General features: G+C 38.3%; 1 long non-coding RNA gene across 2 annotated transcripts; it reads right to left on the reverse strand.

The window, feature by feature from the left end:
* Window positions 1–12,013: 12,013 nt before the first annotated feature.
* LOC110904263 lies at window positions 12,014–17,030 on the reverse strand. Of its 2 annotated transcripts, XR_004879471.1 has the most exons (3): window positions 15,170–17,030; window positions 13,532–13,616; window positions 12,014–12,425 (listed from the first exon to the last, which is right to left on the reverse strand). It is a non-coding gene; the product is annotated as an uncharacterized LOC110904263 (long non-coding RNA). The 2 variants fall into 2 exon arrangements; XR_004879470.1 differs by having other exon boundaries at window positions 12,014–13,616.
* Window positions 17,031–17,435: the final 405 nt, after the last annotated feature.

The following is a 17,435-nucleotide window of genomic DNA, read 5'->3' on the forward strand; positions in this document are numbered from 1 at the left end:
CAAAATCCATACCTTCCAGATCCACAAAACATACTCCAAAACCTCCTAAAAGCTCCTCTCATCAATCTTCCAAACCAATAGATGTTGGAACACATGTTGTATCAACGGTTGTTGATACTTCAGTGGTTTTAGCAGATGTTAACCCAACAACCACCACCAATACATCAACACACACTTCAACCACTGCCATCACTCAATCAACCACTGCCACTACAAAACCACCATCAAAATCACCACCTGCCAAAAAGCAGAAGACATCAGATGACACATCATCTGCTGTAATGACAACAGTGGTTGAAACACCAGTTGTTTCAACAGCTGTTAGTCAATCACCTATCTCTTCACAAGCCATTGTTCCTTTTGATCCAAAAACTCAAATAGAATCACCTTCTCCCAAAAAGGTGTAAACAAGAATAAGAAAATTTCAAGTGCATGATGATGATATACCAGCACCTGTTCCCATTTCATCTGCCCCTTGCAATATCACCAAACCCCAATCTTTTATTCCTTCAAAATTGTTCAACCCAATCAAAGATCCTATAGAACTCTAAGGATATGACTCTACTGATGTTGTACCAGTAGCTGCCAGTTATCCACTGGAACTCCATGCTGTAAAGAATGAAATGAGGCAGTTTTACTTAGTGGATGATCCTTCAAAAAGGAAATCCCCTTCCCTGATTGGTTATAGAGATCCAACCAACATAAATGAGTATTTAAAACTCAAGGCCAGGCAAGCTGATACCAGAGCTAGACTTGAATGCCAAGGGAAAAATGACAATGAAGTCTCAACTCATACGCAGTTCTTCCTCACTAAAGTTAAAGAATTGGAAGATTATGCAAGAGACCTAAGCAAAGAAATGTCCAACCTGCCTCCAGAAGCTAACTTGCAGGAAGATCTGAAAGAAGACATCATCAAGTTGATCTTGAGTGAAAAATTCTACCCTGCCACAGCTGAACAATTCCAAGACTGGCCGCTTGTTGCTCTCAAAACAGAACTGAATAGAATTAAAGGAATAAAGAGAGATCCAGGCATGAAAAGGTCAGCACCAAATTGGAGCAAATACAAAAGAAAATTAATGATCTTACATTGGAGTATAAAAGATAGAAGCATGAATTGGTTGATGCAAAAGTGGGAACTGCCAAAGCCATATCAAAATGGACAAGGCGGTACACTGATGAGGCTTATGAAAGGCTAAGAAAAAGGAGAGAACAGATCCTAAACTTCCAAAGAAGCCTGATTACAAAACCACTGCTAAACCAAAGCAGCAGTCTCACACTTCTGAACCACTGTTCACATCATCAGATACCTCTACCATTGTGGTAAATCAAAGAAAGAGGCAAAAACTGACTGATGAAGCAGAGAAAGAACAAGAAGCTGTATATTTCAAAGAGGCTATCAGAACAATGGCACCAGAGGATGACAACTCAGCAAAGCTTCAAAACATAGCCAAACAAGTTCTGAACAGGCCACCATCTCCAAACTCATCAGAAAATAAACCTCTCCCAATAAACCCATTAGGTTCAAAAATATTAAAGTGGATGTCTGATCAAAATGTCACACCCCAACCGATGGCGGAAACATCGGTTGGGGTGTGACAGATTGGTATCAGAGCCATAACTATAGGGAATTAGGAAAATTGCCATGCTTTTGCCCTAATCTATAGTTTTAGGAATATTGCCTCTTATTTGTTGTTTAAAACTTTTGTACTCTACCACGCATGCTTCCTAGCTATACTTCTTGTTGATTAAATTTATATGCCTTTCCTAAGGCTAACATGAATACACTTGTGCTTATTTGTATACTCTTGTAACATAAACGAGACGACTTTACCAAAATAGGCGTGAAACCCACAATTTGGTAAACAACTCTCATTCTACCTTAAACTATTTTGCACGAAATTACACCATTAAGCTAGGAGTGAAATCCACAACTTAATGGTAATTTCCATTTCAACTCTAGTGGACCCTCGTCAAAGTGTCGAAATTTTATTTTGACCCGACGAGTACTAACCACATTTTGGGTACGAAATCGTCAAGTTAGGGGTGAAACCCGCATCTCATCGATTAAGTCCCATTCCTCGATTTTCAATCTCGCCAAAGTCCCGATTGTTTCAATCATTTAGAGATGTGTAGTAACCGGAAGGGTAAGATACCGTTAATCGCTTCTCGACGAGAGTATCTTACCTATAGGCCAAAGCACGTTTTCTCTAATTCGAAAGAACTTTCGACCCACTTTGGAATAGTCGACGTTTCTCTACCAGAAAAAATCCAATGTTTTATTGAGCCTCTCTTTTATGTATCTCAATTTATATGTGATTTTATACTTGAACGTTCGTTCTTTTCAAAATTTCGTTTTAATCATTTCGCACGTTATCGCAATCACAAACAATAATAATCCCTCATGAACAAACTAAATTTACAATGCTTTCATTTATTCATGTTATGCTATGTGGAATTCATGATTATGCTATATGAGACGTTTAAACTTTTATGCTATGCGAAGCGATTTGAACCCTTTATGCTATGTGACACTTTATGCTATGTGAACCATTTCATGAAAACAATTTTCGTAAACAAACATTATGATCAAGTCTCACCTATTCGTTCTTTTGAATCTTAGATGTCTACTCGTCACTCCAACGCGTCTAAGAAGTCAAGGTCCCGTACCACAAAGAAGATGATGGCTTTCATGGCCGATCAATTTGCGCGCGTCGTTCCAAAGGTCATTTCCGAGATTCGAGCCTCCGAAACTCCTCACTCTTCCGTCGACTCAAAGGTTGAAGTACGCAAGCCCGTCTCGTTCAACTTCAAGCACTTTTCGTCGTACAATCCCAAGCCATTCACTAGCAATGATGGGGTGACCGCCATGCTCGAGTGGTTTGATAGCATAGAGGTCACGTTCATCAACAGTGATTGCCCCGAAGAGCTCAAAACGCGTAGTGCGACTGGGGTATTCCAAGCCCGAGCTCTCGAATGGTGGACGAACGAAAGCAACATCCGTTCGAACAAACTGGCATATGCGTTGGCATGGGAAGAAGTTAAGGCCCTGATGATGGATGAGTTTTGTCCTCCGCATGAGCAACAAAAGTTGGAGGAAGAATTTTGGGCACTAAAGCAAGTGGGAGATGAGAACCTAGCTTACACCACCCATTTCAAACAACTCAGCTTCATTGTCCCTCACCTTGTTATGACCCCTGAACGCAAGAAAGGGAAGTATATCAACGGGTTACCCCCTAGCATGCGCGATATGATCGAGGCAGCTAAACTCGATAGTATCGAAGCCGTCTACCGCTTGGCCGTTTCCCTAAACAACAACCGTGTTCGAGATAAGCAAGCCGCAAACCCCGTTTCTTTCAAGCCAACCAACCAGATTACCCATCAGTCGAATAACAATAGGGGAAAGAAGCGAAAGCAATCCAACCCCGTTTGTAACGCGATCGTGCCGCCAGTTAACCCAAATCCTTTTGTTCCCGATAACGCCCAAAAGTCGTACACTGGGATTCACCCCAAGTGTGCCACTTGTAATTACCATCATCCCGCCAATGCTAGGTGTCGCCGTTGTGGCAATTGCAATCGTTGTGGACATGACACCGCCTTTTGCCGCAACAATCAACAAGCACCACCAGCTCAACAAGCACAACAAGCTCCACCTGCTCCTCAAAACGCAAGACCAGCTAGAGCTTGTTTCAAATGTGGGGATGTTAATCATCTTCGCCCTCAATGCCCGTTATGGAATCAAGAGCAGCAACAACCTCCTCGTGGACGCGCATTCAACCTGAACGCAAATCAAGCGCGCAACGACAATGACGTCGTTAACGGTACGTTTCTTGTTAACCATCTTTATGCTTCGATATTGTTTGATACTGGTGCGGACAAAAACTTTGTGTCCTTGGAATTCGAATCATTGTTAAATTGTGCACGCTTTAAGCTACCTAAGTCGGTTTCCGTCGAAGTCGCCAATGGCAAGTCCATCTTAGTCGATTCTGTTCTCCTCGATTGTCGTCTTACTCCTAACGAGCACGTTTTCTCTATCGACCTCATACCCATGCAACTGGGTAGTTTCATCGTCCTCATAGGCATGGATTGGCTTCAAAAGAACCGTGCTGAAATCGCTTGTCACGAGAAATACGTTCGCTTACCTCTTCTATCCGGTGACGTTTTACACGTTTATGGAGACCGACCTTCAAAGGGACTGAAGTTGATATCCTGCACACAAGCGAACAAGTACTTACGCAAACAATACTTTGCCTTTTTAGCCCACGTCGTGGAAGAAAAGGGCAAGGGAAAGAGTATAAGTGATGTTCCAGTGGTGCGCGACTTCCCTGACGTCTTTCCTGAAGATTTACCCAGTCCTCCTCCACCTCGATCCGTTGATTTTCGCATTAACCTCGTACCTGGTGCGACTCCTGTAGCCAAAGCTCCTTATCGTCTTGCACCTTCCGAGATGCAAGAATTATCTACGCAACTTCAAGAACTCCTCGATAAGGGTTTTATACGTCCAAGTGCCTCACCTTGGGGTGCTCCTGTGTTATTCGTTAAAAAGAAAGATGGTTCTTTCCGCATGTGCATCGATTATCGTGAGCTCAACAAACTAACCGTTAAGAATCGATACCCTCTTCCGCGTATCGACGATCTCTTTGATCAACTTCAAGGCGCTACCTGTTTCTCCAAGATCGATCTTCGTTGTGGTTATCACCAACTTCGGGTTCTCGATGAGGACATTCCCAAAACCGCTTTTCGCACTCGCTATGGACAATACGAGTTCGTGGTTATGCCTTTTGGCTTGACCAACGCACCCGCTGTGTTCATGGATCTCATGAATCGTGTTTGTAAGCCTTACTTGGATCGCTTCGTGATCGTCTTCATTGACGATATCCTCATTTATTCTAAATCTCGAGCCAATCATGAGTGTCATCTTCGTCTTATACTCGAACTCTTGCGTAGTGAACGCTTATACGCTAAGTTCTCTAAATGCGAGTTTTGGATTAAAGAAGTCCAGTTCCTTGGACACGTTGTTAGTGAAAAAGGAATCCACGTTGATCCTTCAAAAATCGAAGCCGTAAAGAATTGGACTGCGCCTAAATCTCCTTCTGAAATCCGTTCCTTCTTAGGATTGGCGGGTTATTACCGTCGATTCATCTCGAACTTTTCAAAGATCGCCGTTCCTCTCTGATGTGCGTGAAGTGTGTTATAAGTTTTAGATGTATATTTTAAGCCCTTTTTACACTTTTAGCCAAGTTTTAAATTTATAAAACACGATATTTACTAACACTAAACACACATATGGGCAAGTGGACCCATCGTGGACGTAGTATAGTGTTGGTAAGATACCGAGGTCGTCCAAGGACACAAGAGCTTTTAGTACCGGTTTATCCTCAACGTCTAACCAAATCAAAATGTTAGAAAAAGATTTTTAAACTAAGAAAAATAAAACTAACTAAATGCTGAAAAATAAAAATAAAAATAAAAACAGATAGACAAGATGAATCACTTGGATCCGACTCGTGTATTAGTATAACCTTTGATTATTTTCGCACTTTTGCACTTGTTTAAGAGATTATCTTAGTTATTGTAGTAGGCTCCTCTTTTGAAGGCGACATTACCCTCAACCCAGTAGTTTGAGTCAGCAAGGATACAATCCTAAAGGGTCGGATTATTGAAAGATAATGAATTAAGTTATTAATGCAAATTATGGTAGGCCCCTCTTTTGGAGGTGACGTTACCCTCGACTAAGTAGTCTGAGTCAGCAGGGATACAGTCCTAAATAGCCGGGTTATAGTATTAATAGTAGTTAACTTATGAGGGGGTCAAAGAGTGTAACATCCGTCAAAAACGGATATCCAAAATCCGACACGTTTTAAAATTCGGATCCTAAACCTTAAGTACTAGTGAATTTAATTAACTTATAAATAATAACTAGATCGTTTATGTGGCATTTTAATATCTAGGATAAACTTATCTCGTTCGTTACATTGGGAATCCTCCATCTTTACTCGTTCGTTATTACAAGAAATCGCAACGCAATCAATGTGAGTATACATGACCCATTTTCGTTTTACACTTTTGGGTGCAATATGTATTACATATCAAACATCACAACACGTTAAACATTTTATGCACACTCATTCCATAATCTATGTGACACACTTTATTCATGTTAGACATGTTATGCTACTGTAAACACCTAATGACTATGTGTTCATTAACTTCGTACAAGCCTCCCCTAACAATGGTAGCGCTATAGGTTGAGAAACGCCCCTCCTGTTCTATGAGCAGGTATTGTTAGGTTTAACTATGTCAAACATACTCAAACTCGTTTGGGTACACTTTAATTGCGTTAAACTTTGGTTTGGACACATAGAGTAACATCGTTTCGAGTATATACTGTTAACATGATATTGTATTTCACATTTGGATATGAGCAAACATTTTAAACACGTATTATGCTATGTATGAAAACTTGTATACTCGCCAACATGCTTTTGTTGACTTTATTTTAATACATATTGCAGGTTGATTGATCAAGATACAAGAAAACAAGCTAGGATGGCTTAGAAACTCACTCTAGAAATAAGCTATTGTTTGAATTTATATTTGATTGTTGAAACTTTGTATTATCCTTTAGAATTTAATTAAATGATTTAATTTATATTATCACATTTAGTGTTATGTTGTTTTGAGCAATTTGTTCGTCTCATCCCGATGTTTCCGCCATCGGTTGGGGTGTGACAGATTGGTATCAGAGCCATAACTATAGGGAATTAGGTAGGATTGCCTTAGTTGTCCCTAGTCTATAGTAGGAGTACTCTGATACCAGATTGGTATCAGAGCCAGAACTATAGGGAATTAGGCATGCCTTGCCTAGTCTATAGTTTAGGAGCTTTTCAACTATGTGTTGCTTAAAACAACTTCCTTTCTACTTCACTTGCTTCCCTCTATTCTTTGGACTTCTAAATATACATGCCTTTCCTAAGGCTAACACAATACACATTTGGAGACTTTGAAGACACTCTTACAACACAATCGAAATGACTTACCAAGATAGGGGTGATTCCCACACTTGGTGATGATTTTCACTCAGCTATACTTTGATTTTTGCACGAAATCTACCCTCAAGTTAGGAGTGATATCCAAACCTTGATGGGAGTTTTCCATTTCATACTCTAGTGGACCCTTATCTCTTGATAAGTACCAACCACGTTAGGGTACGATGTTATCAAGTTAGAGGTGAAACTCGCATCTTGTTTAACTAGTCCCACTCCTCGATTTTCGCTCTCGCCAAAGTTTCGATTTTCCCAATCGATTAAGGACGTGTAGTAACTGGAAGGACAAGTATCGTTAGTCGCTCCTCGATGAGAGTATTTGTCCATTAGGCCAAAGCACGTTTCTTTAATTCGAAAAGGAATTCGATTCACTTTGGAATTGTCGTATGTTACGTTCCGTGACAATCCATATTTTACGTTAAATCTCTTTTATGTTATCTCAATTATTATGTGTTTTACGTTTGAGCATTTTGTTCATTTCTAGCTAGGGGACACGATTTACACTATTGTCGCAATCTAAAACAATTAATGATACTCTTTCGTGAACAAACTAAATTTATTATGCTTTATCATACATTTTATCCTATGTGAAAATCTCATGTCATCTTATTCATGTCATTCTATGTGAAACACAATGTGAAACAATGTGCTATATGAAAACAATATGAAACTATATGCTATGTCACCTTATTTATGTGGAATTATCTGGAAAACTATATGCTATGTGAAGCTACATGCCATGTGACACATTCATGAAAACAATTTCGTTAAACGAAACATTATGATCAACTCTCGTCTATTCTCTCTTTTGGAATCATTAGATGTTTTTTTTTTCAAAGGTTTTCCTCTTAGATTTCGAGGACGAAATCTCCTAAAGTAGGGGAGACTGTAACATCCGTCAAAAACGGATATCCAAAATCCGACACGTTTTAAAATTCGGATCCTAAACCTTAAGTACTAGTGAATTTAATTAACTTATAAATAATAACTAGATCATTTATGTGACATTTTAATATCTAGGATAAACTTATCTCGTTCGTTACATTGGGAATCCTCCATCTTTACTCGTTCGTTATTACAAGAAATCGCAACGCAATCAATGTGAGTATACATGACCCATTTTCGTTTTACACTTTTGGGTGCAATATGTATTACATATCAAACATCACAACACGTTAAACATTTTATGCACACTCATTCCATAATCTATGTGACACACTTTATTCATGTTAGACATGTTATGCTACTGTAAACACCTAATGACTATGTGTTCATTAACTTCGTACAAGCCTCCCCTAACAATGGTAGCGCTATAGGTTGAGAAACGCCCCTCCTGTTCTATGAGCAGGTATTGTTAGGTTTAACTATGTCAAACATACTCAAACTCGTTTGGGTACACTTTAATTGCGTTAAACTTTGGTTTGGACACATAGAGTAACATCGTTTCGAGTATATACTGTTAACATGATATTGTATTTCACATTTGGATATGAGCAAACATTTTAAACACGTATTATGCTATGTATGAAAACTTGTATACTCGCCAACATGCTTTTGTTGACTTTATTTTAATACATATTGCAGGTTGATTGATCAAGATACAAGAAAACAAGCTAGGATGGCTTAGAAACTCACTCTAGAAATAAGCTATTGTTTGAATTTATATTTGATTGTTGAAACTTTGTATTATCCTTTAGAATTTAATAAAATGATTTAATTTATATTATCACATTTAGTGTTATGTTGTTTTGAGCAATTTGTTCGTCTCATCCCGATGTTTCCGCCATCGGTTGGGGTGTGACAAAGAGTTTGGATCCCCGCCATCCAATACCTTTGGGTATTGAAGGAGATCCTACTAAATTTGACCCAGGTCCCTTGCAGGACCTCTAAACGCTGAACAAGGGCAAGACCCTTACCAAACCATTCCCTTAACCCCCGACCAGGTAGCCAACATACCTCCATATAGACCGAGGAGATATGAATGGTGAAAATCTTTTATTTTATATAGACAGTAAAATAATGCCAAGACACCACGGACAAACGATAAGGAAGAATCACCTTCAACATAAGCAACTAGTTATTAAAGTCATTAATACAAAACCAAGTAAAAAGTGCAAAAGATTAAAAATAAAAAGTATTATACTAAACACTTGTCTTCACCAAGTGATGTAAGAGACTTAGGCAAACATGGCCTTGATTGTCAAGAACTCTTACGATCAATCTTGGATCCCGAGACGACTCACACACTCTATGATGGACAATGGATGATGGTGGTGGATGATGGTGTTGTGATGGTGGTGGATGGTGGATGAAGTGTGAGAGAGGTGGTGTGCCAAGGGATGAGTTGCAATGAAGCCAAGCACTCCTATTTATAGGCTGAACAGAAGCCTGGGCACGGCCCCGTGTCCGCTGGGCACGGCCCCGTGTCCGCTGGGCACGACCCCGTGCCTGTCTGACAATCTCTCTCTTCATTAATTATAATTCGCAATTACAATTAATGCGCCTGCAGTACTTTCGTCACGCCCCTGTGTTCACTGGGCACGGCCCCGTGGTGGGCAATAGAAGCTTCTATAGGTTTGTCTTATCTGCTGCTTCTTGGGCACGGCCCCGTGCTCGCTGAGCACGGGGCGTGTTCAGTCTTCTGCCTTCTCTGTTTTGCTTGGGAGGATGCTGTCGAGGGGTCGGGCAATCCACTTATGTTCCTTTTCTTGTATTTATGTTAGATTTAGCTGTCCTTTTGCTTCTTTTGTTAATTTGAGCTCATTTAATCCTGAAAATACAAAAGGAAGACAAAAACACTCTTTTTCCAACATTAGTACTTAAAAAGGGTTAGTTTTATGCCTCATTTGATGTAATTTATATGTTGCATTTTAGACACATCAAATATCCCCACACTTGAATTTTTGCTTGTCCTGAAGCAAAACTCTTTAATATGTGGCTTACACTCCCAAATGGAATGGGTAGAAGAGAAGGTTTTGGCTTGTCATAGAGTGTCGGGAATCCAAGATCTTTACTGGGTTTTATTTTTATTTATTTACAATCCTATTTGTTATGATTTATTTAGAACGTTTCATAAGAGAAATTACTTATTTGGGCATAGCATGCCTTTTTAAAATTCCGTTTATATACAAGTTCACATACCTCACGGGAGAAATCACTTACACTCGGCCGAAGGTGTCTTTTTTAGTGAATCACTCGAGAGCGGCATGGAACTTATTCCTACCATAGGCTTGCCAAACAATCAATCCTCCTCCTTTTTAACTTTTTACCTTTGTAAATATCAAGAGAACTTTTTGGGTAAAGGCTTGGGCTAAAGGTGGGTAGTTGGGTTAGTGGTTAGTAGAAAAGGGCGAAAATCGTAAAAAGCGTCGGTTTTCGTAAAACATTTTGTTTTAGTGACTTTTTATTCTTAATGAAGTATTTCTTCAAACAAGCTTTTGTATTAGGAGCTTTGTTTGTTTCTAACTTCATTGTAAAATTCTCTTTTTTTTTTGTCACACGAAAACCGAGCTTGTTACTAAAATAAAGGGTAAAAATAAAAAGGGTTTTTGGTGGGTAAAAAGGGTTTTGGGTTAAGAAATGAAAAGGTTTAGGCTCAAAGGGGTTAACTAGGGGGAGTTTTTGGGTAGGTGAAAAGAAAAATAAAAATAATGGTTTTGAAAGAAAAAATGGTTAGTCCTAATGCCTCCATCATATACTTACTTGGGTTTAAGTTGGTAAGGACCGGGAATGAATTGTCGTGGCAAGTTCTAGATTCGTAAGAACCGAGCGGCTATTCACACAAGAAACGAAAAATGAGCATTTAGCGTAAAGATGTATATTTGTATGCTCAATAAAGGCTCAAAACTCACTTTTTGTGGGAATGGGTTTTTATGTGATCAAGTATATATAATCGAATTTTAACTAAGCTTGTCATGCCATTTAATAATTTTCTTATGTTGGTTCTTTTTATCACGACGTTATCGGTTGTAAATTTGTAAAAATATAACCTTGTTAGTCTTAGAATTCCCAACTTAAACTTTAGACAAGTAAAAAAAATGAGAATTTTTGAAAAAAAATTTGGGGTGGTTAGTGGTTCCAATAGAGTTTTGTGTAAGGCTTGTTATTAGGACTTTCAAAATTCAAGGTTTTAGCATCCCCCCACACTTAAATTACACATTGTCCTCAATGTGTCCCAAAAATAAATTTTTAGGTTGATTGAATATTTGAATGTGTAACATGGTGTTAAAAGCAAAAGTTTATGTTACTGGCAGTCTGGACACGGCCCCGTGGTGACCGGGCACGGCCCCGTGTTCAGGTGCCAGTAACGATAATTAAAGAAAAGAAACAGAAGCCTAGACACGGGGGCGTGTCCGGTGAACACGGCCCGTGTCCAGTTACCTGAACTGGGCATTTTTCTGCAGGGTGTTCAGCATGGGGCCGTGTTGGCTGGGCACGGCCCATGCTGATCTTACTGTAATGGAGAAATTGTTGTCGGGTAGCCTTGTTCTTGTGCATGGGGCCATGTTTCTCGTTTCCCTTATCATCCTTTACCACCATGAGTGTGTTTTATTTCTTCAAAATAAAAACTAAAAGATTAAACTAAACTAAGGATAGTTCCGCGGAATGCCTCCGTGGTGCGCCACGTTTATAAGGGTCCTTGGCTAGACCCAAGGTGAGGTTATATATTTTCTGAGTGGGATGTTTTACATCCCACGTTGCACCGTCGGAGAGCAGCATCCAAACTCGAATCAACAACCTTCATGTAATTGACCGGGTCATCGTCCTCCTTTTTCTTCCCAACCCCGAATTTTACTTCATTATCCCCATATTTTAAAGTGAGCGTTCCGTCATTCATGTCCACCACTGCTTGTGCGGTGGCGAGAAAGGGTCTCCCTATTATGAGGGGGACTTCGGTATCTTCTTCCATATCAAGTATGACATGTTACACCCTAACATGTAATAGCTTTAAAATGACGCAGCGGAAATATGAGCCTTAAAATTTCTTTCTTTATTAGACACATTACTTACATAAAAGCTCAAATACGAAAATGTTAAGCGCTTACTGGAAGAGGTTTACAATATTTACATTAAATTAACGTTTCAAAGCATTACGTATTTCAAACTATGTGGCCGTTCTTTCCGTACAATCCTTGCTCTTCGACTCGATCCACGCCCGCTTATCATCCTTAAAAGTAGAAGAAGTCCGAGTAGTACCTGTGGGCATCACATACAACTTAACCATTAGTCATTGACATCATCGTACAACCAAATTCACATATAATTAAATAGTATAACATTCGACAAAGTAAACTTTGATTTATCCGACTATCCTCTCGGATTCTCTCGTTCCGAGTCCAGCTTCCATTCCACGAGAATCCGTCATTCTCATTCCTGCATTACCTACAATCTCAAGCACATTGTTAGTGAGATCCTTACCCAAACATATTGAAACCAAGCATACCTGCATACGTACTTGCGTGCTTACATATTCGTGTCTACGCATATTTTACTTACATCCAATTCTTGTTTAACTTGTTCGTATTCACTCATCGTATTCGTACATTATTTATACGGTGCTTATTCTTGGGTTTAGAACCCAAAAACATCAAGAGAACACCCAAAATTTGGTTTAGAAGGCTTACCATAGACCACGGTTGATATACTGAAGCTTACGATACATTAAACAACTTAGTTAACAAATTTCAGCATTCTAAACATGGGGAGGCCGTCGGCGACGGCCCTATAGGGCGTCGGCGACGGCTTTTAGTTTTTCCCGTAGCTTAAAAACCCCGTAGACAGGAAAATAGGACGTCGGAGCAAACTGAAAAAGCACGAGGCGTCGGCGACGGCCCATAGGGGCATCGGCGACGGCCTCTGCTTTTGCCATTTTTCTGCTGTGTTGTTTTCGTCGTTCGAACGCACTAAAACTCGCATAACTTTTAAACCATTTAACCTCCCGTTTCTTCCTACATGCTTGTAAATTCACATTCTTTCATATGAACTTAAAATCCTACATCCGGATTAAGGAAATTCTTAACTTACATGCATTCGACTTATAATCATTTTCTAACTATTTGACCCGTTCGAGCGTATATCAACATAATCTGATTATTTGACCTCAATCTCATATGAACTTAATAATTTCGTTGACGTCTATCATAAAAGATTAAATTCTCGGATGTCTTGCATCCTCTTAACCCATTTTCGCTCAAATGCTTATTTTCGACCCGTTATGGTTATTTACGCATTAAGTGGTTTATGACATACAAAACCATACTCCACATTTTCACACTAGACCATAACCATTACACTAATCGAATAGCTTCCTTATAGTCTACTTTAAGATTGTTCGCCCAAGATACCCATCAAGGGCGTTTTAATCAACTTTATTCCCATTATGCACAATGAAAGACTTCAACGCATAATTGACATCAAACATCATGTCTAATTATATAAAGCGTTGTATTACTTAAACAAACTAAGAAGTGACTACGGAAATCACTTACCTTGAGTACTCCAATAAGTGTATTTGTCACCTTGCCTTATCTTGACCCGTTATCCTCCTATGCTTGAGCTCTCCTTGACACGTTCCTATTATCTCATTCCATTACATCTATTCAATAGTTAGTATACGTAATCATACGCATCACTAATCACACTTCTATTCACGTGTCAATCGCTTAACGAGTTCAACATGTATCATAATACTACAATGCTAATCAATTTAACAATTTATCATTCCATCATCACAAAAGTCATACATGAGCTTCTAGCATGCATAATTATGTATTTACATCATGTTCATTATTCTTTCAAAATTCCATACTTAGAATGATAACATTTTCTAAGTTAGGCAACTTGTTTCATACGTTAAACATTTCATACCATTTCTTAACACCTTGGTTTTTTACACATCCATTCTACTATTTTCTATCAACAACCCGTTTCGACCCGTTGGTGCAATCATATGCATAAACTAGTTGGTAAGTATTTTAGACACTTAAAACAATCAAATAACTTACTAATAATTTATTAAAATCAGTAGTTCATGATTCATACAAGTGTGCATAACAATACAACTATTTTTACTTAATATTTATACTAAAAATGTGCAGCAACTTTCTGCGCAGCAGCTGTTCACGACACATTTTAACCCATTTATCTTCTGATTCAGTTCTTCATGTTCAAATATGAAATGAACTACACTCAGAGACCTTTCTAAGCATATAAAGATCGTAACAATCGGACGTTCCTATGATTTTATATGATTTTTACAAAATCAGCACAGAAGCTGAAATGCTTCCAAACAGCTTGCTGTCAAAACAGTATTGCCGACTTTGGGCACTGTTTTGGCCTGTTTAACATCCGAATTCAACAAACATGTTCAAACACAAAACGTAATATGTTTAAATAGCTTTTTGAGCATATAAGGCTCGACCTCACAGGTCCTTCCTATGATTTTATATGATTTTTGCAAAATTGTTGCGCAACAAATTTTAATTCTAATCAGCTTTGTTACTCGATACACGTAGCATGTCATTTTGTACACAACATCATAACTAAGCACTTTTCATACTTATAATACATAATCGCCTTCATTACTATTTAATTAACATTCCATACAAGTGATAACACATACTAACCTATACTAGGCATTTCATCAAACACTTGGTGTGCGATCTACTTTCCAAGCATAGTGTACAAGTGGTTTAAGCATGTTCTTCCCAAATTCATCTCTTGAACTATTTTTTTCAAGCAATATCACATTGTCATCAATTCTACATCATGTTTACTATCAAAACCTATCATATAACATCTTGTGCAACAACATAATCTTAATATCAAAATTCACATGTTCATCATAATCATTCTTACGCTACACATGGGTTTCATTCTAATTCACTAAGATAACTAAAAATTCGGCCATGATTCTACTTAAACATGATAACATTAGCAAGCATACAACTCATACCCACTCTACTCTATGTGGGTTTTCACTTCCAACATTGATTAGCCGATTTTTAAGCACACATAATGTTCTAGATGGTGATCCTAGTTCAACATCATTCTAATTCCATATAAACTCATGGATTTTCTTGAACCCTAACATAATCAAGTTCATCAAAATGCCAAATTCTTCTTACCTTAAGCTTTAGTAAGTCTAGATGATCAAGAAATCACCAACATGCATGAGCAATGGCCATGATTAGGGCTTCAATTGGATGAATTTGTGTGATTAGAAAAGGTTTCCCCTTCTTCTCTTGGCTCTGGCGTCGAACACACACACACATCTGATGTGTGTGTTTTATTTTTTTTTATTTCATTTTTATTAATTCAACTTTCATAACATGTCACCTTTAGCCCCTTAAGTTTAGTGTGGTAATTGTTTATGCACCAATCTTTATTACTACTATGTAACTTGTATCGGTAACCAAGTTAAATAACATATTTCTCACATTTTATTAATCATGATAACATGCTAATGAATTTAATAATTCGAATTTTGGGGTGTTACAAGTCTACCCCCCTTAAAGAAGGTTTCGTCCCCGAAACCTCTCTCGTTCCTACATTTACCTTTCTATTGTACTCATTCAATGGGCACACTACAACATAACTCATTCGGGGTCTTTGCATAAAAATCTTAACCATAAATAAATATAATCGTACACATTGTTCTTATCTTCTTAAATTAGTAATTTACTTTCATAAACACATGAAAGGTCAGAAACTTATCCAGAGCCCTTATTAGTGTCATTTTTACTTTTTGTGATTTATTTCATTCTATTATTATATCATATACATTGTTTCATTCTGCTCACCACGAGCAAACCCTATCATCCCGTTACTATAGTCCCTCCTACTTACATTTCACTTTCATAGAAGGGTCGACGTATCATTATACGCATATCATAGACTATCGATATGCCAATTCTTACTTATAATCACCCTTCTTAAACTCACTTATCCATACTTAACACGAAAATTAGGCATTATTTCCATGGTCACTTTTGTTATTTATGCCATGCGTATCTTTTCTACAATGTCTTGTTCAAATGAACATGGACAATAAGCCGAGCATCAAGGTTAGTATTTCTTACGATACTTGTCATCTCTTACATTCTATCAGGATTTCCACAGTTACGAGCATTCAAGTTCTATACCACTTGGCGATCATTACGAACATTTTGAAATTCATTCTACATTTTTGCATTTCGGTTTGTATATATATATATTCTATTCTAATACATCAGTCTCTAGTCGAGTCATAACCTCCTATTTAAGTTATAACTCTTTTTATACATACCTGACGGAAGTAGATTCCGTTGATTTGTTATCCATACCTTACGAAGATCATTCCTTTCCGATTAGTGACATTGCGTGTCCATTCATCAAGCTCACCTACGAGTACAAAACTTAAAATATCAAAACATTAACTAACGAGCCCAAATGGCAATCGCCATCTGACCTGCATGACCCGTTTATCCTTTCGACCTTCTCGCATGCAACGCATTCGCATAAATACATTCATATATATATATAAATATATATGAAAATTTAAGCATAGTTTGAATCATATCACTTAAGAAACATTTACTTGTCTGGTTCGTAATTACTTACACCTTCGGATATTTCCACTCCTATCATACTTTTGTTAATTTGCTTTACGTTTACTTATATGACTTGTGTGACATAATTATGGTCAGACTATTGACTTCTTCTCAAGTAGACTAGCTTTAGTCGTTTATACCTTAAATCCGTTTCGTGGATTCGAACACCTTACTTATACCTTTCGTACCTTTCATGTTTTGAATCCGTCTCACGAATTCAAATATTGCATTCACCTCTTTCATTCTTTGAAGCCGTCCCGCGGATTCAATCATTTCGTTCATGCCTTTCATTCCTTGAATCCGTCTCGCGGATTCAAGCATTGCATTCGCATATTTCATTCCTTGAATCCGTCTCACGGATTCAAGCATTGCATTCGCATATTTCATTCCTTGAATCCGTCTCGCATTGCATTCGCATATTTCATTCCTTGAATCCGTCTCACGGATTCAAGCATTGCATTCGCATATTTCATTCCTTGAATCCGTCTCGCGGATTCAAGCATTGCATTCGCACATTTCATTCCTTGAATCCGTCTCGCGGATTCAAGCATTCCATTCGCATATTTCATTCCTTGAATCCGTCTCGCGGATTCAAGCATTGCATTCGCACATTTCATTCCTTGAATCCATCTCGCGGATTCAAGCATTGCATTCTCACATTTCATTCCTTGAATCCGTCTCGCGGATTCAAGCATTGCATTCACATCTTTCATTCCTACAAGGTACTCTCAATCCCCCAAGAGTCTTACTACCCATTTCACCCACACGCCTAGCTGCTACCAAACTCTATCAGACATACCTG

The sequence above is a fragment of the Helianthus annuus genome, chromosome 14, assembly GCF_002127325.2.
Source record: "Helianthus annuus cultivar XRQ/B chromosome 14, HanXRQr2.0-SUNRISE, whole genome shotgun sequence".
Lineage (NCBI taxonomy): Eukaryota > Viridiplantae > Streptophyta > Magnoliopsida > Asterales > Asteraceae > Helianthus > Helianthus annuus.